Source organism: Glycine soja, chromosome 18, assembly GCF_004193775.1.
Source record: "Glycine soja cultivar W05 chromosome 18, ASM419377v2, whole genome shotgun sequence".
NCBI classification, from domain to species: Eukaryota; Viridiplantae; Streptophyta; class Magnoliopsida; order Fabales; family Fabaceae; genus Glycine; species Glycine soja.
Window position 1 is genome coordinate 48230418 of NC_041019.1, and position 27275 is coordinate 48257692.

At 30.0% G+C, this 27275-nt stretch overlaps 1 pseudogene; it reads left to right on the forward strand.

The window, feature by feature from the left end:
- Nucleotides 1-11554: 11554 nt before the first annotated feature.
- On the forward strand, nucleotides 11555-24847 carry LOC114397355 (annotated as a pseudogene).
- The last annotated feature ends 2428 nt before the right edge of the window (nucleotides 24848-27275 follow it).

The following is a 27275-nucleotide window of genomic DNA, read 5'->3' on the forward strand; positions in this document are numbered from 1 at the left end:
CTCAAGAATGCTAAAGTTAGTGAATTTACAATATTTTGGTTCTATTTTTTATAGAGTTGACACAACAGCAGAGGTCTAGAAGATGTTAAAGAATTGGAGCAGTGTGTCAATGCACGCTTAGCGTGAGAAGCCAAGTTGGAAGCCAGCTACATCGTGTATGTGCGCTAAGCGTGCATTCGGAGGCTTAACGCGTGGTCACTTAAGCTAGTTGTACTTTGCATGTGAGCTCAGCGCACACATGCAAGTTTAACGTATAATCATTTTTGAAAAGCATGATTGTGCAGTGTTTTGAAGATTATAAAAGGGTGACACTGTGCTTTTAGAGGGAGTTAGTCAGCAAGGGCACAAAGGAGAGCAAAACTCACTAACTTTGGAGTTCTTCTTCTTCCATTTTCTTTGTTTCTTCTTGTATTTTTTAGCCTCTCATGACTGTGAGAGGCTAAATTACCCATTGTTGGGGGCTTGGATACCAAACACTCTTTGATGTAATGACCTTTACTATCCATTTAGTATTATTTCAATATTATTGCTTCTTATCTAAGTTTATATTGCCTTATTTATGGTTTAATCATCCATTCACATGTATGTTATAGGGTTTTAATCATTGGGAAATGTTTTTACACTAAATAACTTCAAGTAGCTTCTAGGTAATCCATGTCTAGGGATAGAATGATATTGTTTAGCCTTATTTATGCATCATTAATCTTAAAGTAAGTTAGTTGGTTTAGCTCTTAAGGGATTAGGAGTGAAATTAGGTAATTTAGGCTCTTCCACATGAGGAATCATGGTTAGAATATTTTAGTATATGAAGGTAATTGTTGGAACAACTTTAAATGGTGGAAAATCTTTAACATTGCATCAAGAGTAATTTTGGTAGGCCAAGCACCTAACATTTCTACAAAACTCTGCACTAAATATCACCTTCCACACCCAAGTGTTTGTTTTTCTTGTTTCTTACACCTTGCTTTGTTTTTATGTCCTTTATCATTGTTGAAGTTTACATTTCTGCGCTTTAATACTGAAATATATCCTCTTTTAGTCATTTTGTTGCTTAAAATTTGGTATATACAAACTCTGAGTACAATCAAAGTCCATGTGAACTCGACACTTGGCCTTATTGTTTTAATATTACTTTGAAAAATTGGTACACTTGCCAAGGAGAAACACTTGCCATATAATTGAGCTCCTTGTTAGCCTCCTCTTGGACCATGCACAACCCAACTTCATGAGCTCCACCACATAAGGTACATCCTCCAACTTGCATATTGGAAGGTTGAGTAGGTTGAAGAGCATGCATTTGTTGTGGGAGGTTATTAAGTTTATCCGTTAAGGCTTTAATTTGTTTGGCAAATAGCTTATTTTGAACAAGAATTGCATCATCAGCGGTAAGCTCTAATAGGTTCTTCTTGGCTGGAATAAAAGTTCTATCCCTATGAATAGCCTCATCACTAGCAACCATATTTCTAATAAGTTTCATTGGAACCTCCGGGGTCTCCAACTTAATCTTGCCACCCACGAAAGCATCAAGTAATTGTCTAGTATGAAGTCTTAATCCATTGATGAACATGTTAATTTGCATCGGCTCACTAAATCCATGAGTTGGAGTGTTCCGAAGTAACCCTTAAAATTAGTCCCAAACTTCAGTAAGGGACTCATTCAAGAATTGATGGAATGATGAAATTTCAGTCTTTCTTTTGATTTCCGGAAAGTATTTCTGAAAAAACTTGTCTAGCACTTCATCCCAAGTCCTTAAGCTATGACCTATGAAAGAATCTAGCCATTTCTTTGCATCACCGACTAAAGAAAATGAAAACAAGTTGAGATGAATCACATCATTAGGCACTCCCATTATCTTGACCGCGTTGAAAATTTCCATGTATGTAGCTAGGTGAGCAAATGGATCTTGATTAGGCAATCTATGGACGAGGTTGCCTTGGATCAATTGGATGAACGAATAAGAATAGCAAATGCCAGCCGCTTGCACATTGGGTCTAGCAATACTTGTGAAGTATTATGGAATTGCATGAGTTGAGTAATCCTCAATCGTCACTCTGGGTTTTTCTTCTTCCTCGTGAGCAGAGGCTCCTCTAGGTTGGGAGGAGGTAAAGGTGGTGATGTTGGTTGAGAAGGAGAGGCTTTTTGAGCCCTTTGTCTAACCCTCCTCTCTTGTTGTTGTCACTTTTTCTTTATGGTGTTGTTCCTCTGACATGTTCTTTCAATCTCATTATCAAGTGGAAACAAATCTTCCTTTGAGATTGTACCTCGTATACATAGTTAAGTAACTAGATAAATCAAGTTAGCAAAGTTCACAAGATGAATGTTAAAATAGAGTTTTAAACAATGAATCAAAGAATAAAGAATCAAAGCTTAGAAATTGAACACTCAAGCTATCGATCATAAGGAATAAAGTCTCCGACAACAGCGCTAAAAACTTGTTAACCAATTGACAAGTGAACAAAATCACGCAAGTAGTATTAAAACGGTAAGATTGAGAATTGTATCTAGTGAGACTTTGTTTGTGCTAAGTAGTTGGTGTAACCCAAATTCTAAGCAATTAAATAAAAAGGAGTTGAATGATTTTTAAGATATAAACATATAAATTTAAAACTTAAGATTAAGCAAAGATATAAAAAAAATAGTACAAAGTTCAAAGGGACAAAAACATAAACACTTTGGATGCAAGAAAAGATTTCGTACAGATTTTGTAAAAGATGTTGGGTGTTTGTCCTACATAACTCTTGATGCAATGGTAATGATTTTTTGCCAATCAATATTATTTCAACTATTACATTAACCAAATAATCTACTCTAACAATGATCCCTCATGTGAAAGAGCCTAAATCACTTGATTCTACTCCTAATCCCTTAGCAAGTTAAACCAGGTGATTTGATTAAGGGAAAAGTTTTATAAAAGGCTAATCAACACCATTACATCCCTAGATATGAGTTAACTAGAAACCCTTTTCAGTTCTTAATTAAAGATATTTCCCAATTATCATTACACTATAACATACATGCACATGAAAGATCAAACCATAAACAAGGCAACAAGCATAGGAATGAAGCTATAATATTGAGATAACATTAAATGGATGGTAAAGATAGTTACATCACAAATTTTTTGGTACCCAAGCACCCAAGATGTTCTTTAGTGTGAAATTCATTTCTCTTAAAGCCCTAAATATTCCTCCTTTTTAAAGTTTCGCTCCAAAACATTACACTGCCATTTTTTCTCATAAAGGCTTGCACACTTAGCTTGGGTTTCGTGCTAAGCAAGCACATAAAAGTAACACTTGGTTAAGTGACTGCACGCTAAGCCTGGGGTACGCGCTTAGTCCAAATCAATGGCACTGAGACCAATTAGCTCAAAGCACACCAAACTTCATATCTCCTTCCAGATGCTTGCCGCGTGATCTTCCAAGCTGACTGTGACGCGCTAAGCTCGCATAGGTGTGCTAAGCGCATTGCTTCATTAGCCCAAAGATTCTTCCTTCCTTGTTGATGCACCAAAACTCTACAAAATTCACTAAAATTAACTTCATTAAGCTAAAAATCTAAAAGAACATTGAATTCTAACTTATTGAAATCAAACTAAGTGATAAATGAGAAAAATCAAGATAATTGTTGTGCAAATTCAATACAAAAACTAAGCATGCACAACAATTATCAAGCTTTTTATATATATTTTCTTTCATTTTTATCCTTAATATATTTATTTAATTTTCTTATTATCTTTTTAAGTAAATCATGATTTTCTTATTTTTTGGTTATTTTATATTTTTCAACTACTTTAACATCTAGTTTTACTAAATACTTATAATTTAATAAACTAATTTTTCAGCTACCGACTAACTTTCTAATTTCTAGTTAATTTTTCAACTAATATTATCCAACAGAACCTATGTTAAATGACAAACACTTTCTATTTAATGTTTATTTAATTAGTACACAAAACTATCATGCTCATGTGTATTGTCTTCATATTTAAAAAAATATACTTGTACTATTTTATTTATACTATAGTATACATATATATATATATATATTAGTGTGTAAAGATATGTACCCATTAATATATGAAAAAATATTATGATTAACATTAAAATTTTACTTTAAGTCCCGTGCAATGCACGGACGAGAAACTAGTTTTTACAAAACAAAAAGTAGTATGTAGCATGTCCAGTCCAGTCCAACATGCATGGCCTTTCCAAAAGTGAGGTGCGATGCGAAGAGAGAGAGGCACGAGGAGTAGACAGTAGAAGGGTCAATTTTAGGAACCAAATAATCAAGCCGTTCTCTTTCAAGGTGTAGATGGGAGGGGAGAGATGAAAATATCCTTACACAAAGGGGACAGATTTCACAATGAAATCGAGAAATAATTAGAAGTCAAGAAATTATTACTTAAATAATAAGTTGTGAAATCAAAAAAAAAAAAAATCCCAATAGCATTACAGCTTAATAGTTTTAATTTCATATTATCTGTTCATTCACTTTTATTATAGTATAATTCTATACTGTCAACATTCCGATTTTAGCTTTAAAAAATTCAGAGGAAGTTAAAATTTTTATTTAAACCCACAGAGAAAATTTTGTATAGAATTAATTAAGTTTTAATAACCGGTGGAGAAGGAAAGAGGCATGCTCTAGTCAAAGGAGAAGGAAAGGAGGGTTCGACGACGAGACAGTGGAAGTCCAAAAATTGATTATAGAGTTATTATGTGGGACTGCCCAGCTGATGTAGAGTGCTAAGGAAAATGTAGAGTGCAAGGATACATTAGGGAAACTCCCCGTTGAATGGTGTCAAATATTTTTTTTTATTTAATATTTCCAACTAATAATTTAACAAATGGATTTCGTCTTAGAAAGTTTGTCAGCTATAGATGGAATGCGGGCTATAAAATATTCATGATGATTACTAACTAGTAACTACTGCTGCCGTTTACCCCGCTTCGGACTCATCCAAAGTTGATTAACGAGAGCAAATATTTTTATCTTTTAATTTTTTATTTTTGTAATATTATTTTAACTATTATAATATCAAATTTTTATAATATATACTTCTATTGTGTTCTTTTTTATTATATTATTTTTCTACTATTTTAGATTTTAGACTATTATATTATTTTTGCTATAATATTTTTTTATTTTTATTATTAAGATATCCTATTAGTTTCTATAATTTTCTATTCTATTAGTATTGGTTATATTCGTTATCAGTGTTATTTTCAAGGTTACTTTCAAGCATTCGTTAGTTTGAATAAGAGATTAAAGATGAAGAAACCGCATGCATGTAGGAACACGCGAAATGCAAATTAAATGCCATGGATGAGGGTTGACAGGTGCACCGATGGGAAGAAAGTGAATACATTTTTTATAATCATTTTGTGTTTTGTATCCCTTTTTTCTATCAATTGGACTAAAATTATGTTGTAGGCGTTGACGTGTTAGTAAATTTGTGCCAGTTATGACCAAGTTTATTTATGTTGGAAATAAAAACTAGCTTGTGCAACCTTTGCTCTCCTGTTAAAAGCGAGCTAGTACTTATTACTCTTGCTCTCATCTCAGGGAAGCAAGAAACGAATTAAGTCAGAACTAAACATGTCTGTCCTGAATTCCTCTCATTCCATTTCAATGAGGTTAGTGCTTAGTGTAACTAGCTATAACTACTCTCTAACCACAAATACTATATATGTTGTTATATGCTATTTCCATTGATTAAACCTTGTTTCAAGGTCATTCTACTTCATTTTGATCCATTGGAATTTTCAACATCTTTTAAATGCACCATTCAGCTATTTATTGCTTCATAATTCTAGTATATATAAGTACAAGTCTAACTTTTGTTTTTCCTTTAATGATTGTGCTTAATTACTTAGGGACAAAGTGGTGAATGTATTCAAGGAATTGCAAGAGATCCTCATCAAATTCTTAACACTGCTCATTGCTTTGATTTCAGTAACAAACACTGAGTCAGGAAAACTTTTGTTTACAGAACAGCATAAGCTGATGATGTCTTTGATTTTAACCATGGTCTTATACTTCTTCTGTGCTACCATTGGAACAATACTTCAGATATATAAGGGAAGCCTTCTTCAACTCATAATTTGGATCATGCTTATTGTTGGAGCTGTTGTTTCAGTTCTTTCTTTGAGCTTCATTTCAGCCACCGTAGCTTGGATCACTTCGGCCATGTGGGTTGGAATATTCACAGTGGTTGCCTATGACTATGGTGTTCCTCAAAGGATCATCAATGGGATTGATTAAGGGTCCATCACACATAGCTAATTAAGGTTGTTGCCTCTGCCAAAATATGCTTGTTTTCACATATGGTAATAGAGTTTCCTAGTTCTGCATGCTGTGCCTTGTGGCTGTTATGTTTTTTCTTTGTTTTAGTTTGAATAAGGTTATAGATTCTTCACTCAGAGTAATCTCTAGTTGGATTGATGAAAGTAACTTCTTTTTAATGCTTTTCTTTTCTTTTATTTCTTTCTTTTAGTTTGAGTAGTATAATTTTATTTTTCTTTTGTTTTTAATGCTTAGTAATTCACTTTAGATGGAAAAGAATGAAGCCTATCATCATTAATGAAAAGTATTTAAATATATATATATATATATATATATATATATATATATATATATTATTTTTTCTTTAGTGGTCAAGATTTTTTTCTCTTTCTAAAGTGACTTTATGCAAATCAAACTTAAAAATTATGATTTTGATATAATTCTAATTTTATAGGTCAAACAAACCTTTAAGATTTGCATTATATTCTTTTACAAGATTATATCACTAATCTTCGTAATATTTTATATACAAATAAAATATTCAATAAAAATAATTATATTTAATTCCTTAAAAATGTAAAAAAAAATAATATTAATAAGTAATAAGAAAAATTTGGACACAGAAACAAGAAATAGCATGCCATTGTTTATTAGATTTAGGGGAGTTTATAAGAAGAGTTGAGGGAGATTAACTTTCTTTTCACCAAAATTTAAAACTTTGATAAGATTACCTGTTAATTAATTTAGATTTTAAGTCTAATTTAACTAATTAATATATATTTGTATATAATATAAAATTTTTAATGTTATATATAACTAAATTATAACAATAAGGAAGTATAACATTAATATTAAAGTATATTTTAAAATACATTTTAAAACAAATAATATAAATATAAATATATTTTTATTTTATGTAAAATATTATCAATTAAGTTTTTTAAAAAAACCCTTTTATTTTCGAAACTTAAATCTATCAAAATTAATTTCAAACTGAACAGCTGAATTAATAAGATTAAGTTTAGAATTCATCTTGATGCTCTACCCTTTAAAGGATATTCATGGTCTCCATATGGAAGGTTCGCTGTTATTTCCTTAATCTTGCTTTGACTCTTTTCCCTCTCATTCCACATTCCACGTTAGTTTCATTATTTTTATATTAAATAATTGATTTTACATGTGATAATGTATATAATAATATTTATATTTCATTTATTTTTTATTCTTTATATATGTATATATAGATATTAAATATATTAAATATTTTAAAATGATAACAAAAGTTGTCACAAAAAGTTGTGCAAAATATTTTTTTAACGTCACGTAGAGAAATGAAAATTTGGGAAAGTTGGGTCATGTAACATTCACGTACCATGATTTGTTACATTATTATTGTCAAGCCATATTAACAATGCTGCGGTTAAAATTGACTATCTTCGTCTCAAATATCATTTGACGCCTTCTTTCGAATGATGGCAAAATAAGAAAGAGGAAATATGATTTTGAGGACACAAATAAAGAAAGTTGAAAAAAAGACATATTTATTATAGGTTAAAATATAAATTTTGTGGTTATGTTAAGAGATAAAATAGCTAGAATTAAAATATAATATATCTTTTTATCAGAGTTTGAATCAATCATAAGGGATAGAATTAGGTCAAAAATTAAGATATATTTTAGGAAAATAAAACTTCTATTCACATGTTATTTTATCTTTTCGTGTTTACCAGTCTCTTAAATTTAAAAAGTGTTACTTTAATAAAATGTTTGTGAGATAAAATTAATTATACTTACACATTTAATTAAATTAATCAAGTGTCACTATGCTTGTTCAAAAAGTATTTATAAACCAAAGTTAACTTTGAATCAAACTTAACCGATAGTTGAAAACTCGAAATAATTTTAACATTGCATCAAATCAAATAAATAATTCCGTTCAAATAAATAATTTTAACATTGCATCAAACTCAAACTTAAGTGGACAATTTTTTACAAACAGTTTTTTAATTTTAAATAATTGATTAAACTGAAACAATCTCAGTTGAATTGATTTTCATATTTTGTCTGCCTCACAATCTCAATTCTATAATAATACGTCTCCGTTTAAAACTCCAGATATGGAGCTAGCTCGGTCGATCAATCTTTTGATAATTGTGGTGGCTTCTTTTACTTCAAGTCTTCAACCAGAGGTTATGTGTTGATGCTACTTTGGGAAAGAAACACTCTAAAATAGAACATTTCAATTTTCATAGAAAAAATTTAATAGTAAAATATGTAAAAATTTTAAAACCTTTAAATTTGTGTACGTGTAATATTTTGAATAATAACATTAAATTAAAATTGTAAGTTTAATACTTTATAGATAAATAAATACTTTTTCTATTCATATCCAATCAAGAGGAGGAACTTTTTTTATCACCTTTGTGAATGAAAAAAAAAATACCAAAAAACCTACAGTCGGATAACAAAATATTCATTAAAATATAAACATTGAAAATAATTAATTTTAAAAATTAAAAAAATTAGTTTGACCGATAGAGAATTATATGTAATCATCATTAAATATTATTTTGTATTTAATGTTAGTTAAAGAAATTTATATACTAATTAAAATAATTAATAAAATTGGTTTAGTAAATATTGAAACATGCGTCATGAAATCTTGTTAATCAGTTCAAATTCTTTTATATATTTTTGTTCAAACATTTTCAAAGAAGATTAATGATCATGTCCAGCGAAATAGTTACAGAGAAAAAATGTTGGAAGTTATAAAGCACAAGTTGACAATCAACGAGAACTGAATAATTCCTTAAAGAAATTTTTTGTCTATGTGGCAGTGAAAGAGAGAAATGAATTAAGAATGGTCTATTGGTCATTTTATCCCTCTCTCCCATAAAATAGGTATAAAATGTATGAAACGTTTTAGTCCTATGCTTTGATTCCTTAGGAATCAAGTAGAAAAAGTGGGAAAAACTTAGGAGTGTTTGATTTGGTTGTTTCTTGTTTTCATTTTCACTTAAAATAAAAATGATGATGGAAATGTGTTTGGTTGGATTTTTAAAAACATTTTTAGTAAAAATATTTTCCAAAACGAACCAAAAAATGAAAATAATAAAATCTCGTTTTCAGTTGAAAATAGGAACTTCATTTCCTTCACACGTTGTGGAAATGAAAACATTTCCTTCCTTTCCTTCACACGGTGATAATGAATATAATTTTAAGCAAATCTAAAAATACATTTCCTTCCTTTCCTTCACACGTTGTGGAAATGAATGTTTTTATTTCCTGAAAGCAGAAAACAAGAAGTCAAACTAAACATATTTTCAGAATTCTAATCTTTTAAAATTGAAAATAGTTTTCAGGAAATGAAAACAGAAAATGAAAATGCAAACCAAACACACCCTTAAATTATCAACAGTGCCCCACATCATATAAAATATAAATACATATTCGTAGCTCTTATAATCTAATTTCATCCACCAAAACTGAATCATTTGTTCTCAACTCAGAAGTTTAGCAAATTGAGCAAAGAAAGAAAAGAAGACATGGCTGCTATGAACCCATTCACTACACTTCAATGAGGTCAGTCCTCTTATATTCCTAGGAATATAAATGTTATGTTATGCCTTATAGTTTTCACTTTTCACACCATAACGTTGTTTGAAGGTGCTTATCGTACACCCTCTTCTTTTTTTTTTCCTTTTATGAGTCTTTTGTCAGTTTCAGCATTGAGTTGCATTGCACATAAATGTAGTGTTATAGCTTGCAAATCTGCATCATAGTATTGTCTATGTTAACCCTTTTTTTTTCCTTAATGAATGTGATTAGGAATCTATTCAAAGAGTTGTCAGAGAACATTAACAAGTTCTCAACACTCTGTTTGCTCTGATCACATCAACAGGCTCTTTGTTCATGAAACAGGACAAGCTGATGATGTTTCTAGTTTTTACCATTGTTCTATACTCAACACTTCTCAACACTTCTTGGTGATCATTGATACAATACTTCAGATACATAACAATAGAAACCTTCTTCCAATCATAACTTGTGCCATGCTTATTCTGGGAGGCGTTGCTTCATTTCTAGCTTTGAGCATCTTCTCATTCACTTTTGCTATTATCAGTTTGGGCTTGTGGCTTGGAATTTTAGCATTGTTTGTGTATATCTATGTTGTTCCTCAACGAAGCTCAGGGTTGTTGCCTCTCTAGACAAAAGCATAGCACCCCTGCCAAACACTGTTCACACTTTTTAGTGTTATTGTGTCTCAATTATATTTTGTTTGGTATCTATTAATGGTATACTTTCCTTTGTTTAAATTTGAATTTGGATTCTTGAGTCAGAAAGAATCTGTCATTGGATTGATGAAATAACAATGTTCTTTTTACTGCTTAATGGAAGGTGTTTTTCTTTTGTTGTGTCTAAATAGAGATAAGGATGCAAAATAGATGTCGGTCAAAAAATAAAGATGATGGACTTGATTGAGTTAAAGTTAATCAGCTATGCTGTTTATTAAGAAAAAAAAATCTCACAAATAGATGGTAAATCTGACTTCCTTGCTTATTATCATATAAATATATAAGTAAAATTAGAGAATTGGTAGAAAATAGAAATGATGTCACATATAAATATATAAGTATAATTTAAATTTTATTTTATCAAAATTTATACAATTCAACTTTGAAATAAACAAATTTTAAATTAATCATTAAAGCTAACAAATTGTTGTAAATATTTCGTTGACATCATGGGTCATCAGAGTTCACTTAGTTTCTCTCCATTGTTGTAAATATTTGTTTCTTGTGCTTGTTTAATAGCTGAAGGAACATTCCTTTGAGAACTCAATGTAACTTAGTACAGTCACTCTATTTCAGAACATTAACAGAGTAAGATTTGGTTCTTCAAGTTTTTTTAAATTCTTTCTTTTTTGGTTTGCTTCTAAAATTGTTTCTGTTTTTGTTAATATTTTATTACTAATTTTTATTTTATGGTTATTTTCTTATCTATTATGATACTGATAAATGTTAATTTGGTACTCATATGGTTATTTTTGTACTAATTTTGGTTTCCATTATTTTTAGTTGTTAATTAATTGCAAGTGAGGCAGATTCTAATAGAACTTGTCAACCACCAAAAGTTCCAACAGAATCACAAGAGACACAAGGAATCCCAACACAATAAGCTCAACAAACTCAAGAAACACAAGGAGAGGCTAGACAACAAACTCAACCACAACAAGGACAATACTTTGCTAGGTGGAGATTTAATGCATATGAGATGTGTTGCTCACATTTTGAACTTGATTGTAAGTGATGGATTGAAAGAAATTGACCCTTATGTTAGTAGAATAAGGGCTGCACGTAAATTTGCTAGGTCTTCTCCATCTAGATTGGCTACCTTTAAAAGGTGTGCATATGAGGTAAGTATAACTAGTGAAGCTTCTATATGTCTTGATGTATCAACTAGGTGAAATTCTACATATTTAATGTTTGATGTTGTTGAAAAATTTGAAAAGGAATTTAAACGGATTGAATATGATGATCCTCAATATTTGATAGCTCTTGCCAATGAAGGGTGTCCTAATAGTGATGATTGGAATCGTGCATGTATGTTTATTAAGGTGTTGAAGGTGTTTTATGATGCAACCCTTATGTTTGTTGGTTCATTGCATGTTACAATACACATGTTTTTAACAAAATTGTGTGACATTAAAAAATTATTAAACAAGTAGAGGAAAAGTAATGATCCAATCTTGCAAAAGTTTTACTACACATGCAAACCAAGTTTTTGAAATATTGGGAAATAGTGAGATAAATAACTTGTTTTTTGTGGCTGTGTTTCTTGATCCATGCTATAAGCTTGAATATGTTGAGTTTTGCTTTGGTCGGTTGTATGGTAAAGAGAGGAGTCAAGAGATGATAAAAAGGTTAAGAGAGATCATTGAAAAGTTGCTTGAGTGTTATGTTACAATGTATCCTCTTCCTATTAATGGTAGTGATTTTGGTAGCATATTATCAAGTGTTGCTTCTCAACCTAATTTTTCCACTAATGATGATAATGAAAGGGATTGGGAAAATGAGTTCAGGATGAAAATTATAAATAAACAAGGTGAAGTGAAGAGGAATGAGATGAATGGGTACATAGAAGATGATGTTGATGACTCACATCCCAATATTGAATTTGAGATTTTAAAGTGGTGGAGAATGAAGTTAGCGAAGTATTATATTCTTTCCCGTATGGCGAGAGATATTTTAGCCATCCCAATGTCTATTGTATCATCTGAGAGTGCTTTTAGTACAGGAAGTCGAGTCCTTGACTTATTTTGAAGTTCCTTGAGTGTTTCTACTATTGAAGCTTTGATTTGTTGCCAAAATTGGCTAAGGGCCTCTCCTAGTCCTAATCATATTGAACTATTGTAAAGGCAAATATCACAAGAAGGAGGGTTGAATTGTGATTTTTACTAAACTTAATTTTTTTTTTAAAACAACAAAGTTATCGTCTGATGAAGTATAACTAAGGAAACAAATATTCGATTTTCGCAAGGCAAATCAAACAATAGTTTAAAATCTTGTAAAACATAAACTTTTTCAAAAGCAAACATCAAATTCAAACCATGAGTCAGTTTAAAGTGAAGAAGAGAGAATAAACAAAATAAGACATAAGAAATTTATACTGGTTCATCTCAACCACCGAAACTACATTCAATTCTTTGTAAACCACAAAGTTCCAGTAACTTTAACAAGTTACAAGTATTTATCATTGTCAGTTCTAGCTCCTTAGTTCAAGCTCTACACTAAACTTGTTGCAATCAATATTTTTTACCCTACCAAGTCACTACTGGCTTTAACAAAAATCAGAAGATTATGTTGGTTTGATTGCACAATGACTAATACTCAATCATCTTACAGATGAATAGACACTTTCAGCACTTAGTCTTTTCTCTAAAGAGAAACAAAGTTTTTTAAGAGCTTTACTAAACTTTACAAGAATTTAGACAAAAAGCTCTTTACAAAAATAATTTGAATAATAAGTGCTTCAATTCGTACTTAATGTCTTTAAAACTTTTGGTATTTATAGGTCATCTTCAATCAAACCTTTGTTGTCTCTAAACAGACATATTTCCTCTCTTAAGCTTGTGTCTGAAGAATGTGGTTGTTGGGGGCATTAAATGCACGTACTTATTTTTGTTGAGAAACCATTCTTCATTGCTAGCGTGTTGAACACCACAACAAGAAATCGCTTCCTTTTGCATTAGAGCAGGTCTGTACAACATAACTCTTCTTTTAATGACAATTGAGAAATTTCAGAGTTTGACTTCATTTATTCTTCATAGGATTTGACAGATCCTAAGATATTATCTTTGCAAAATAGATCTCAAACACAGAATATTAAATTAAGTCTTAAATGTCATATTTAATGTTGTATCAGATCATGATTTCATCTTGCTATCGTCTGAAATATCAAATATAGACTTCGTGAAACATATTTTGATAGCGCATAAGACGTAGTTTTTAACCTTTGTATTTGTTTACATCTAATCAAAATAATTAAGGATCTTGATTCATCTCAAGACATAAATGTCTTTTGACTTCAGAACTACGATATGAGATCAATCACAAAAGCTTGAATCAATTATAAAAAATTGTTTTATTATTCTCAGGTTTAGTTTGTTAATTTATGCTTATAGATTTATGGTCTAAATTGTATTTGTATTGTGTAGAGTTGTTTGGACTAGATATAAGTGATGGTAAAGCTATTAATTCTACATCTGGACCTAATTCATCTTAAGGTTATCAATTTATTTTAAATTTATGAATTTATGTTTTAAAATAAATAGTAAACAACTTATAACATTTACTTTCACTTGATATCTTATTGTAGGTTGACATTCAAGAATTAATTCCCCAATGGTTAAGAATAATGCATGAAGTGTGAAGACTTTAATTATGTTGGACAATGGACATTTCTTTCATTTTTGGACAATTTAGTTTATCTTGTATGTTTTTTGTTGGACTATTTGGTTTGTGTCTTTGTTTAATTAGACAATAAGGTGTATGTTGGTGGATCTAGCTAATTTGGTTTATGTTTGACATTTTGGTTTATTTCATGTCTATTATTGTAGATGGATTTGACTAATTTGGTGTATGTCATGAGATTATTTGTTAATTTTGGTATAAAACTATTATTTTATATTTTTTTACGAAACATATTTTTTAGTATTTTTTTATCGAATATCTAATGATCTGAATTGAATCAATCCATTCAACATTCGTTTAGTTTGGTTTGGGTTAGACAAAAAAAAAATCTAAAATCCAAACCAAACTAAACCAATTAAAACCAATCGGTTTATATTTCATTTTCCCCCAAAACTGATCCAACCCCACCCATGAGTAACACTATATATAATATTGGTTTAATGGTTGGGAAGAGGAAACTTAAGGATGAGAAGAGGAAGCAAATGGTTGTGCGTCCAAATTTTTCCACTAATATTTTTAACAAAATTAACAAACTAACATATATGGATTAAAAAATCTATACACTATACTATTGCAAAATTACAATGCAACTAGATTGGTGCCTAGATGCACGAACAACGTGCATATATGGGTCATGCATACTTTGATGCAACATAAGAAGCAACATTGAATCAACAGTACCGGTAGAAATTCTCTTGGTTAGTATGAATTTCTTTTACTAAGTTGATCCCCCCAACCCATCCACCCACAAAAAAAAAAAACAGTGTAAATCATTAGTAGTTGAAGATGTGCAATATCAACATAGAATTAGACACCATATGTGCCACACTTCAACAAATTCCAGCAATAGAATGGTACAAATTTGTGACTCGATGTACAATTGTGCAAATCCATTATTATTCTTAATAGCAAACATTTGACACGCAAAAACTATGACAATTAAAAGCACAATAGATATGGACATTATTTAAAGTGTTATTTTATATTTCTTCTATTATCATTTATTATTAAAGGAGAAAGTATCCTAATTAGTCATTTTGTTTTTTGCTTGATTTTTTAATGAAAGTTTATTTGTAAAAGATTAATTAGCTAGAAGTTGTCCAGCTAATGATATTGCTCTGTTAAATTACATTTATTTCAATGGAAATTGTATTATGATAGGTGATGAAGCTTAGCTAAATCTAAAGCAAAGAAAATCGAGAAATCGATGCTATGTTTTAGTTGCTTTCAGGAATAATGATTATCCCCACAAACCAACATGAGACTTTTTAATGTGTTTTGTTCTCACTCACATGCTTTTTTGGAAAACTTTTCAAAAAGTCATCCATCTCAGTAGTAGATGCATCTTGTTTGTATATGTAATATTAATTAATTCACTTGAGTCATCCTCAATTGTACAGTCTCATACTTGCACAACCTTTGGATCCCTCTCTTTCTGGTGTGATTTGTTAGGGTTTTACAATTGGTGTGCTAAGCTACTATCATGTAATTAATCTTTATATTTGTTCAACTTTATTTCCTATGTTATTGCTTGTTTTATGGTTTGATTACCTTATCTCTAATTCTTTGTTTTGTCATTGGAAAATGTTTGAAGACTGAGTTTTGAATATAGCATCTAATGAATGTCTCATCTAGGAATGGAGGGATGCTTGTTAGTATCATTAGTGATAAACAATATAAACATGTTTCATAGTTAAAATATCATTGGCAAATGGTTTTTAACTAAGATTTGAAAGTGACTTCTAATGAGTGTTATGTCTAGGGATGGAATAACACTTGTTAAACTTGTTCTTGAATCCAAGTGGTTTAGCTTGACTTTTCGAGGGTTTAGGAGTTGAATTAAACAACTTATTAAGTTCTCTCACATAAGAAATCATGGTTAGAACACTATCGTAAGTTGAGGTAACATTAGAATAAACATTGGATAAAGAAAATCCTTGCAATGATTGAGATTGTTTGTTTAGTATAGTCAAATCTCCAACACTTCATTTATTTTGCATTTAGTTCATCTTCTCCACTAATTGTCTTTGTTTTTGTTCACCTTTAATTTGTTGTTTTTTTAGTTTAGAACCAATTTTATTTTTTGCTTTGTTACATTTAAAACAAAATCTCATTTGCTTAGAACTTGAATTTGCACGAATAGCTTGATACAAGCATGTCTTTGTGGATAGATATTTAGACTTTTCTTTATATTATTTGTACAATACTTTTATCTGTTTTGCCAATGACTTATGAAGCAAGTTGAAAGTAAACCTATAGAAAACCTTTATAGCAATGTGTAAGTTGTTCTTATTTAGCCATCTCATTTTTTTCATTTTATATTGTGTTAACGACAACCTTTATAGCAACATTGCCACTAACATAACTTCCAACTAACAAAAAAATATTAACGTAAAAATATCTTAAAGGACTAATTTTTTTTAAAAAAATAAGTTTAAAAGCTAAACTAAAATCCGAATTATACTTTTGAAGACTGAAAATTATAATTTTGCCAAATTAAAATTTAGAAACCTTAGATTTAATAGGAAACAAAAGATTAACATGCCATGTTAGGCTAAGAATAGTATGTGATTATATTTTTTTCTGTTTTAAAATCAATTTTTACACTGAACCAAATTAATTTTAAAAACATAAGTCAAACAAATTTCAAAGATAAATAGAATTAATTATAGGAAGGGACTTATCAATTTTTTAAAAGTATTCTTATGTCTTCAAAAATACTCTATTATACTATTTATTTTTTTAATGTAATATTAGTGTAAAGTATAAGTAATCTTCATTGGAAAAATTGACAGAACATTAAATAAATTTAATTCTTTTAAGCTCAGTATTAAAATATAATTTCAAACCTTAAATAACTTTTAAACCATTTTTAAATCAAAGTATATATAATATTAATTCCTGCAAAATCAATTTTATAGAATGTTAAAGTAAATAATTCTTATTTGGTTTAAAATTCTAAAACTTACTCAATTTAAAACTCGACTAAGCATGAAAAAGTAGAGATGCTTTCATAAATCCAACAATAGATTCTTCCTGAATCAAGAATCTAGAATCCTAAATCAAACCAAATCAAAGAAAAAACACAACATAACCACAAAACACAACAGAACTGATAAACTCTAACTATGTGAACAAAGAGTATAGTCAGAGTTTGACAAAGGTACTTTCTCTAGAGAGGCAACAACCTTAGCACCGTGTGATGCAACCGGTAATCCAATTTTTGTCCTTTTATGAGCACCATACTCATGAGAAATCAATGTGAATATTCCAACCCACAAGGCCAAAGTGATCCAAGCAAAAGTGGATGAGATAAAGCTCAAAGCCAGAATTGAAACAACACTTCCCAACATAAGCATAGCACATGTTATGATAGGAAGAAGGTTCGTGTTACTGTTATTATATGTATGAAGTTTTGTCCCAAGAGTAGCCAAGAAGGAATAAAGAACAACGGCCAAAACCATACGTCCATACTCATCATTCGCTTGTGTTGTTTGTGAACAAAAAATTTCCTGTGTCAGTGTTTGTTGCTGCAATCAAGGCAATCAACAGTGTTAAGAATCTGTCATGAATCTTTTCCAATTCCGTAAATAGATTGTGTACTTAGTCCCTAAACACACCCATTGAGACAAAACAAGAAAAGTTAGATACATTAGAATTACGATGTAGTTTTGCTATAAATAAATGTAGTTAAAAGCCAAATCTGGCAGAAAACCTAAACACAACAAAAAAAATGTCCAAATTAGTCGATAATAAGAAGAAATGGGATAACCTCGTTGAAGTGAATTGTGAGATGACGAGTGTGTTTCCCGTTTGAGAATTGTTGGTTGGTGTTTGAATTGTGATCATCATATATTGGATGGAATGTTAAATAGGGGCAGAGGATATGGATTATTGAAAATAAATACTATGATTCTGAAAATTCATGTAGGACCCCCACCACGTACTAAACATTTTATATGTATTTTATTAATTTTATCTTCACACACAACACTCTTTTGAGTTTTGGCCTACGTAACTTTAGAATGTTAACTTTTTTTTTCCTCATAAATAGACACTTTTTTCGTCTGAATGTGTAATTTGCTTATAAATGCTCTAAAAGATAAAAATAAAATTTAGTCTCCAAAAATGTAAATAACATGACAAATATATTCGACCACCTTTAACTTATGCACGGTTAATAAAATATCCAATGTGACACAAAAGGACAAATTTATGAAATGAAATAATTGTCAACGTAGTTATCCCTAATTGTCAACATATAAATATATTGGTCATATAATATTTTCTTTGACTTTTTATCTCCTCATTCTATGGGAATATGAATATCTTGTGACATTAATAATTTTAAATAAAAAACCATCCTTTAGGTTGCCTCCTCTTCTTCTTCTTACACAGTACCTTGGCTCTTTTTCTTCTTCTTGTATAGTTTTGTTGCTCCCTTCCCCGAGGTGCATCCTTTTTTAACTCGTTGTCTTTTCAATGACGACGATCACCATAGCATTTTTGTCTTCTCTATTGCACACCCAGATTTGCATTTTTTTTCGTTTCACTATTAGAAAATATGTTTTCTACATCGGTTATTTATGACTTTCAACATCGGTTTTTGAACCATTGTTGAAAGTACCGACACTGATAGTATTATCGTTAACATCGATTTTTTAAAAATCGATGTTAACGTAAAATTACCAACATCGGTTATATAAATAATCGATGTTGCTAATATGAATTACACCCAAAAAATGTATATTAATGTTGAAAGTTAACATCGATTTTTATAAAAAAATCGATGTTAACGAATGTGTTAATGTTGACAGTTAACATCAGTTTTTTCAAAAAACCGATGTTAACTAACGTTAACATCGGTTTTCTGTAAAAAAACCGATGTTAACGAATTTGTTAATGTTGACAGTTAACATCGGTTTTCTGTAAAAAAAAAACCGATGTTAACGAATGTGTTACTATTGACAGTTAACATTGGTTTTTTGAAAAAACCGATGTTGTTTTCAGGAATTGTTGTTACATAATTGTAACACATTCCACAAGTTATCAGAGCATTCACATAGATAGATATATTTATTATTCCAATTTTTATTGTAATGCCCTAAGAACTAAACATGTAATTTTGTGCAAATGTATTCCAACCCATACATAGAATAGAACCTAGTGCGAGATAGAGTTACCTTTGCGCTTGAGCTGTTTAAGTTTCAAGGCCTTCTTCTTTGAATGAATTTTTGGTGAAGGTCTAAGGGTATCTTTGGTATCCAAACCAATGTCATATTTTGCAAGTACCTTCAGCAACTGCCATTTGAACATCTTCCATGGTTACCAAACCATTCTGTAAGGCGTCCTTTTGGTCCTGAAAAGTGAAAACGCGAAGGGTTAGGGTTAGGGTGGGTCAAGATTTGAAGAGAAAACAAGGAAAGAGAAAGAGAGAGAGAGAGCTTGCGTTTGCGTTTTTCGGAAATCAAATGTTGTGAAGGGTCTCCGTGAAGCTGTCTCTTCTTCTCTGCTATTAGAGCGGTTCCTTTGTAAGGGCTTAAGGGCAGCGAGGTCAGAAATCTCGTCTTAACTCTCACGCTGCCTATGAAGACGAAACCCCTTTTCTTTCTCGTGAAACAGTGAGAAGAAGAGCCCCCTATATTTCACACGAGTACCAAGGCCTTTTCCGTGTGAACTCCACGACGTGCAATATTGCTCCAAAAGAAAAAGGAAATATACACCTGCAAGTGCAACTACATTCTTCTTTTCTTTTCTTTTCTTTTTTGAGGTTACATTCTTCTTATTATTTCATTTAGATGTTGAAAAAATCACTAGCATTTTAACATGCGGAATATATAGGATAAATAAAATATATGTTTTCTATAACACTAAAATTTATTATAAACTAATAGCAATTAAAACCAAAAAAAGTCTTCATAATATGCCATGGTTTGATCAATCCAATGTAGAATATGGTTTGTGGAATTCTAACAAGTAGAATGGCTAAAACTAATAGAAATTAAAACCAAAAAAGTAAAAAAATTACGGGGGCATGCACTTTGTAAAAAGTTAGTAATTAATAAGTATTGTGAAAATTTGTATGATAAAATAATAACTCATATATATATATATATATATATATATAGTTAAAATTAATAAAAATGAAAATACCGTGTCAAGAAAATGAAAATATTTTTATTTTTGTTCTGAAAAACTTGTTTAAAAATAATGAAAATATCATTTTTTTAAATCCTACAAATATATGAGATAATTATAATTATTTAAATTAAATTACTGTAACATATATTTTCAATAAATCAAATTAATATATACAAATATTTTAATTTATTTTAAATTTAAAGATAATACGATAATATAAATATAGTAGGATTTCATAGAATTTTTAAACAATATTCTCCATTTACCTTTTTAAGAAGAAAAAAACTAATTTTTTATTTTTATAATAATTAAATAAAAATATATTAATAAAAGATTTTAATTTTTTTATGATATAATTGTTTTTACCAACATTCTATAAAAATTCTATAAAAGTTAAACTCTATTATTAAAAACAGTTTTTTTTATATTTTTAAATTAACTAATATAAAATAATTTATATAAATGTGTGTTATATTTAAATGATAATCATGAAATAATAAAATTAAAATTAAAAAATTCATTTTAAAAAATTAGTTTAATTTTTAAATGCTTACCTTTTGAATTTATTATTGTTTATTAATTATTTTATTTTTTAATTAAAATATAATTAATAACGCAATATATGATTTTATTTAAAATATATAAATAATTAAAAAAAATTATATTAACATCGGTTATTTGAAAACCGATGTTAATAAAATATTTGAATGAATAAAATTAAAAGCAATTTTTTATCTATGTAACGTTCCACGAGTTAAGTGGCATTAATTATCAACTTTCAACAAACTTGGCTAGTTAATTTATTATGTTTTCTTGAGAGAAAAAAACAATAATTTTTCTTCCCTATTTATGTAAGTGCCAACGCAATTAATTTGTATAAGAAAAAGGAGAATAGAAATATGACCTGTATCTCGAGGAGCAAGCCACTGGTGTTGCAAACAATGATGACGAAAATTGCACCAAAAGCATTGAACACCTTACTCATGACTTCACTTTCGCCAATATCGTAATCCCTATTCGAATTTGATCTCCCTTCCAACCACAATATATAATTTAACGCTAGTTATTATTATGGTTTGAGGGCAAGTTTGGTGAGAACAGTTCATTAATGTAGTAATATTTTGAAAGCGAATGCTTAATTACCATATTTGATTAAAACAATCAGAAGAAATATAATATATGTAAAACAATCAGAAGAAATATAATTTTTTATTTTTATAATAATTAAATAAAAATATATTAATAATAAATTTTAATTTTTTACGATATAATTATTTTTACCAACATTCTATAAAAATTCTATAAAAGTTAAACTCTATTATTAAAAACATTTTTTTTTCAAATTAACTAATATCAAATAATTTATATAAATGTGTGTTATATTTAAATGATAATCATGAAATAATAAAATTAAAATTACGAAATTCATTTTAAAAATTTAGTTTAATTTTTTAATGCTTACCTTTTGAATTTATAATTGTTTATTAATTATTATATTTTTTTAATTAAAATATAATTAATAACGCAATATATGATTTTTTTTAAAATATATAAATAATTAAAAAAAAAGTTTATATTAACATCGGTTTTTCAAAAATCGATATTAACTATGTTAACATCGGTTTTTTGGAAAACCGATGTTAACGTGTATGCATTAACATCGATTTTTTGATCATTAGTTAACATCAATTTTTCAAAAAATTGATGTTAATGCATACACGTTAACATCGATTTTTTAAAAACCGATGTTAACATCATTAGTTAACATCAGTTTTTTGGAAAACCGATGTTAAGAAGGATACTTTATTTACAAATATGTCGCCGCGTTTAACTTAACATCGGTTTTGTCCAAAACCGATGTTAATAAGCCGATGTTAAAACTGCTTTTTGTAGTAGTGTTTGTTCACTCTTTTTTGCACACATCTTCTTTATGTCATTTTTGGTTGGCCGTAATGGCACCGTTGGCGTCCGTCGTCGATGTCCACGATTATTTTTTGAAAATTCGTTGGTTTTGGGTTTCGAAATCTCTAATGATGTTGTTGCTGTCGCGTCGTCCATCGTTGTCATCATCCATTTGGATTTTGAAATTTGGAACACAGGGATTCATTTTGCCTCTATTCTTAAAATTTGACAGTTAATTTACTAATGTTGTGTTTAAACAGAGTTTGTGAAAATAAAAATAATAGGGAAACTAGGTTGGCCATTCCTAAGGATTTGGATTATGCATTGGCTATTCCTAAGGATTTGGTGTTGGTAGAAGCAGAGGTCAACATCCACATGTGTATAGGGTTTCTCCTGTACAGAGCAAGGCTCTTGGCTCTGGTTCAGCCAAAGCTTTGAAGGATCATACGAAGTCCTTTGCAACTGATGGTAAAATGCAATAGTGGTTTGTGAAGGTTTTGCAGGTGATTATCTATATATTATGGCTTTCCTTGTGAGTTTTCTCTGTATAGGTTGCGTGATAGGGATGAAAATGTTAGATTAACTCTTTTTCTATTGGCTTATGTTATGTCCTCCTAATTTTTGTCTAATCTAATTGTGAATATTCTAGCACATATTATAGTTTTAAGGCTTTTAATTTTGGCGATGATCAAGTCTTGAATATGCTAACATGTTTTGTGTTTCCTCTTTGTTCCTTAGTTTCCCTCGACTACAAATCATGTTATTTGATCATTGAAAATTTGTATGATATAAATATTTATGCAATAAGTTTCCTTAGTTCTTTCATATTTCTTTCAAATTGGTTGGTTAGATGGACTAGTTTGATGAGCATGGTTTTAAATGATCTTGAATTAAAAATATCTTTCCAGTAATTTTTGCATTGTTGGTTCATTTCTTCATTGTTGTAGCTGTAGAATAGCTTTTTCTTAGGCCATGATTAGGGGTGGAAATGAGTCAAGTCAAGTCAAGCTTTACTAGGTTTGAGCTTGACTTAAGTTGAATACGCAAGGCTTAAGCTTGACTCATTACCTTTCATAGGCTTTTTTTAAAGGTCCAGCTTACATAAAAGTCTGGCTTGGCCTACGAGCCTAATTAAAGGTCTGCTTAAAGACATCTTTGACCAATTAATTGTTTTAAAACCTAGTGAAATACTAACTAAAAAAAGAAACTTATAAAATTTTGTATAAGTAATGTACAAATCCAAAAATAATTGATAAACAAAATCATATTGAATTCAAGTTGTTAAAATACAAAATATATCAAAAGAAAATGAAAAAAAGAGAACATAATATTAAAAAATATATGGACTAGAGATGATTTATACTAATATAGCCAAATAAAAATATTTAAATTGTCTAAAAATGTCTTTACAAAACATTCTTTTCTTTGGAAGTATGAATCTAGTTGCATTATCCTTTTAACTTGAGTCTTTTTCTTTTTAAAATTTTTTTACATGCAAGTGAATTCTCTAAACACTTTATGTCACTTCATCCTGTCATTCATAATGTCATAAAAATGATATAGATAATAATAATAATAATTATTATTATTACTTAAACAAGTCGGTTTGTCAAGCTTAACAAGCTTTTTTATAGTTTGACTTTGACCTTTTTATCTAAAAAAACTTTTTAAAAAGCTTGAACTTGACCTTTATAGTAAACAAGTCAAGCCGAGCCGGGTTTTAAATAGACCGAGCCAAAGGCCCTTTGACAAGCGACTCGACTCATTTTCATCCCTAGCCATGATATGCACTCATTATTGATGGTGTCTTCTTGTGAATATAAGAGCTGAAAACAATGGCTTCACGGTGTCCACCTCTCAATCATGCCTGAGCAAAGTTTTTTTCTTTTATGCCAAAATAAAGGACCCTGTTGGCCTATTTTGGTAACCTGCATAACGTTGAAAATACATAGAGTTTTCTTGTTCTCTGATATAGGGCCAATGTTAAGTTCTGGCATGTGCACTGAAGTTTTCCAGTTTGATGTTTCTCCATGTACTGGAGCAATAGTTCCTATAACATCAATAGCCAATGTTTCCACCGAAAACCATCAGAATGCTACCAGTGTCAAGAAGACCAGGAATAGAAGAACCCTTCATGAGCTCCCAGAGCCGCTTAATGGGGTCTACACGTCTAGTCTAAACATAACTGAAGAACAAGTGAAAAATTTGCAGAAAGACCACCTCCATGGTAACAAGTCTTCTATGGTGGTTTCAGTCCTTGTTGATCCCAGAGAGGTTGGTGATGGTGATGTTGATGGCATGATGAGGCCAAAATCACTCTCTTGGATTTTTGTGGTTGTGCTAATTGATAGTGTCAAGTATGTGGTCTGCCTCGTGCTTCTCCTCATTTGGTGACTGGTTATGTATGACAATTCGTCCTTCGGTAAAAAGTTTTGATGCAGCCGAAGCATCTAACCTGAGTTGTTCTAGTTTTTGTAACAAAGGATGTGGGGGACTGGGAAGGAAAGAAACTCATCTCCAGTTTTGTACACATTAACATATTTAAAGTAGCAGTCTCAAAAATGTATCTGAGAATTTAGAAGTTGGGCTTGACCAACTGCGTGGACTGAGGTTTTTTTATGAATACTGTGTGTACTGAGTTGAGAGACCTTTCTTAGAAACTTAATAATATGTGCCCACCTTAGAGTTTAAAAGTGGATCCCTGGTCATGGCGTTGTTGAATTTATAGTTGAAATGTGTGTTTGGCTTGATTTTGGATAATTATGATTTTATACAATTGATTTTTGTTTTTATCAAAGCACGAGCTTCATTTTATGATGATTATGTTTTTATAAAATTGATTTAGACTAAAAACCCAATGAAGTGTTTTAGTCGCTTTCATTACATATTGGTTAATTGGTTATTATTTGACTACATTATTCTTTTAATTTCTAAAAGTGGATAGTACTTAGTATCCAAAAAACATAAAAGTGGATAGTACTGTCATATTGTCTTTGAATTTAAAAAATAAAAAAAATGAAAGTGTGATGTTGTGTTTGTGCTAATAAAAATGACAAAAATTTATTCTAAAATTATATTTTACTCTTAAATGAAACAAAATTTTGGATTCAACAAATTAGTCTAATAAAAATATATGAATATTTAGGTTCAATAAAAAATTAGTAACATTTGCATCCAATAATGGTAACTTATTGATACTTTGGTTGAATGGAACGTATTGAAGTTTAGATAAAAAAAATTATTCATTTTTTTAATAAAAAATATTGACATTTTCGTCCACTAAAATTACTAATATTCAAGTCCAAAAATGATATTTTTTTGACATTGTTATCTAATCTAGTCAGCATGATCACGTTGACAATTATTTTAATGATAAATTCATCTCTCTGTGTCACGTAAACTATTTTATCAACTGTGACGGACAAAAGTTAATGATCAGGTATATTTATTTCACTTTTTACACTTTTGGGGGCTAAATTTAATATTTTTATCTTTCAAATACGTATTTGTTAGCAAATTACACGTTTAGAAACAAAAATCACAATTTACCCTTTTTGTTTTCAACTTGGAAATTATTTTCAGAGGGATGCTTTTTCTTCCTTCGAGAGGATTTCCACCGGTTATTAACAATAGACTACTTATAAATACGACAAAGATGTAATAAAATTTTAACTTAGTGTTAAATGGAATTACCACTCACACCAAGGCGTTGCAAAAAATCGTATAAATAAGATAAAATTGCACTTTTGGTCTCCTAGTTTATCTCCAATTTCGGATTTGGTCCCCCTATAATTTAATTCACAAATTTGATCCCCCAATTTTATAAATCCCTGTAAAATTGGTCCTTGAAGCCCAATTTGGACGTTGATCGTTAACCTCAAACGTTGACGGTCATGTGTCAATGCCACGTGTCAACGTTTGAGTGGTTCCCTGTAAAAGCTTTACTTTTTGTAGGTAAAATTACACTTTTGGTCCCCCAGTTTTACTCCAATTTCGATTTTGGTCCCATTATAATTTAATTCACATATTTGGTCCTCCAGTTTTATAAATCCCTTTATAAATTCAGCCAAATTTCATTACTGGAGAAGTTGTATTTCAAATTTTAAACAAAAATACCATTGTCATACATAGACCACTTAAGCAGTTGTATACGCATAATATCGCATGGGGGAGCAAAAAAAGAGGGAGTTATTACAGAACTTGTTAAAGTAAGAGATTTGAAAATTTCAGACCCAGGTTGGGATTCATGCGCCACTTTCCCAAGTTGAACAACCCCGGAAGTGGGAGAGTGACAAAGAGTGATTTTTCTCTGGGTTTCAAGTGAGTGAAAAACTTGCGATGAAAAAAAAGTGTGAGATTTATCAAGACCTACTATGTCTCTAGCACCAGTAGCTAAACCATTCAAAAGACCAATTTTGCAGGAATAATTTATAAAGGGATTTATAAAACTGGAGGACCAAATGTGTGAATTAAACTATAGGGGGACCAAAATTGAAATTAGAGTAAAACTGAGGGATCAAAAGTATAATTTTACTTACAAAAAATGAAGCCTTTACGGGGAACCACTCAGACGTTGACACATGGCCGTCAACGTTTGAAATTAACGGTTAACGTCCAAATCGTGCTTTCAGAACCAATTTTGCAGGGATTTATAAAACTGGGGGACTAAATTTGTGAATTAAATTATAGAGGGATCAAATCCGTAATTGAAGATAAAGTGGAGACCAATTTTACCTATAAATAATAAGGAGACAATTTAAAAAGTCGTCTTTACCCTTCTTGTTTATATCCTAAATTTAATTTTGTAGAGCGATTTTAGAAATTCTCACTTTCTCCACTAAGTTTCACTCTTGATTTGGACTTATAACCGATCTTATAAATAATAAAGAGCCAATTTAAAAAGTCGTCTTTACCTTTTTGAACCTCTGTGCCTGCACTGCGAAATCACTTGTTTGTAAATAAACCCACAAGGAT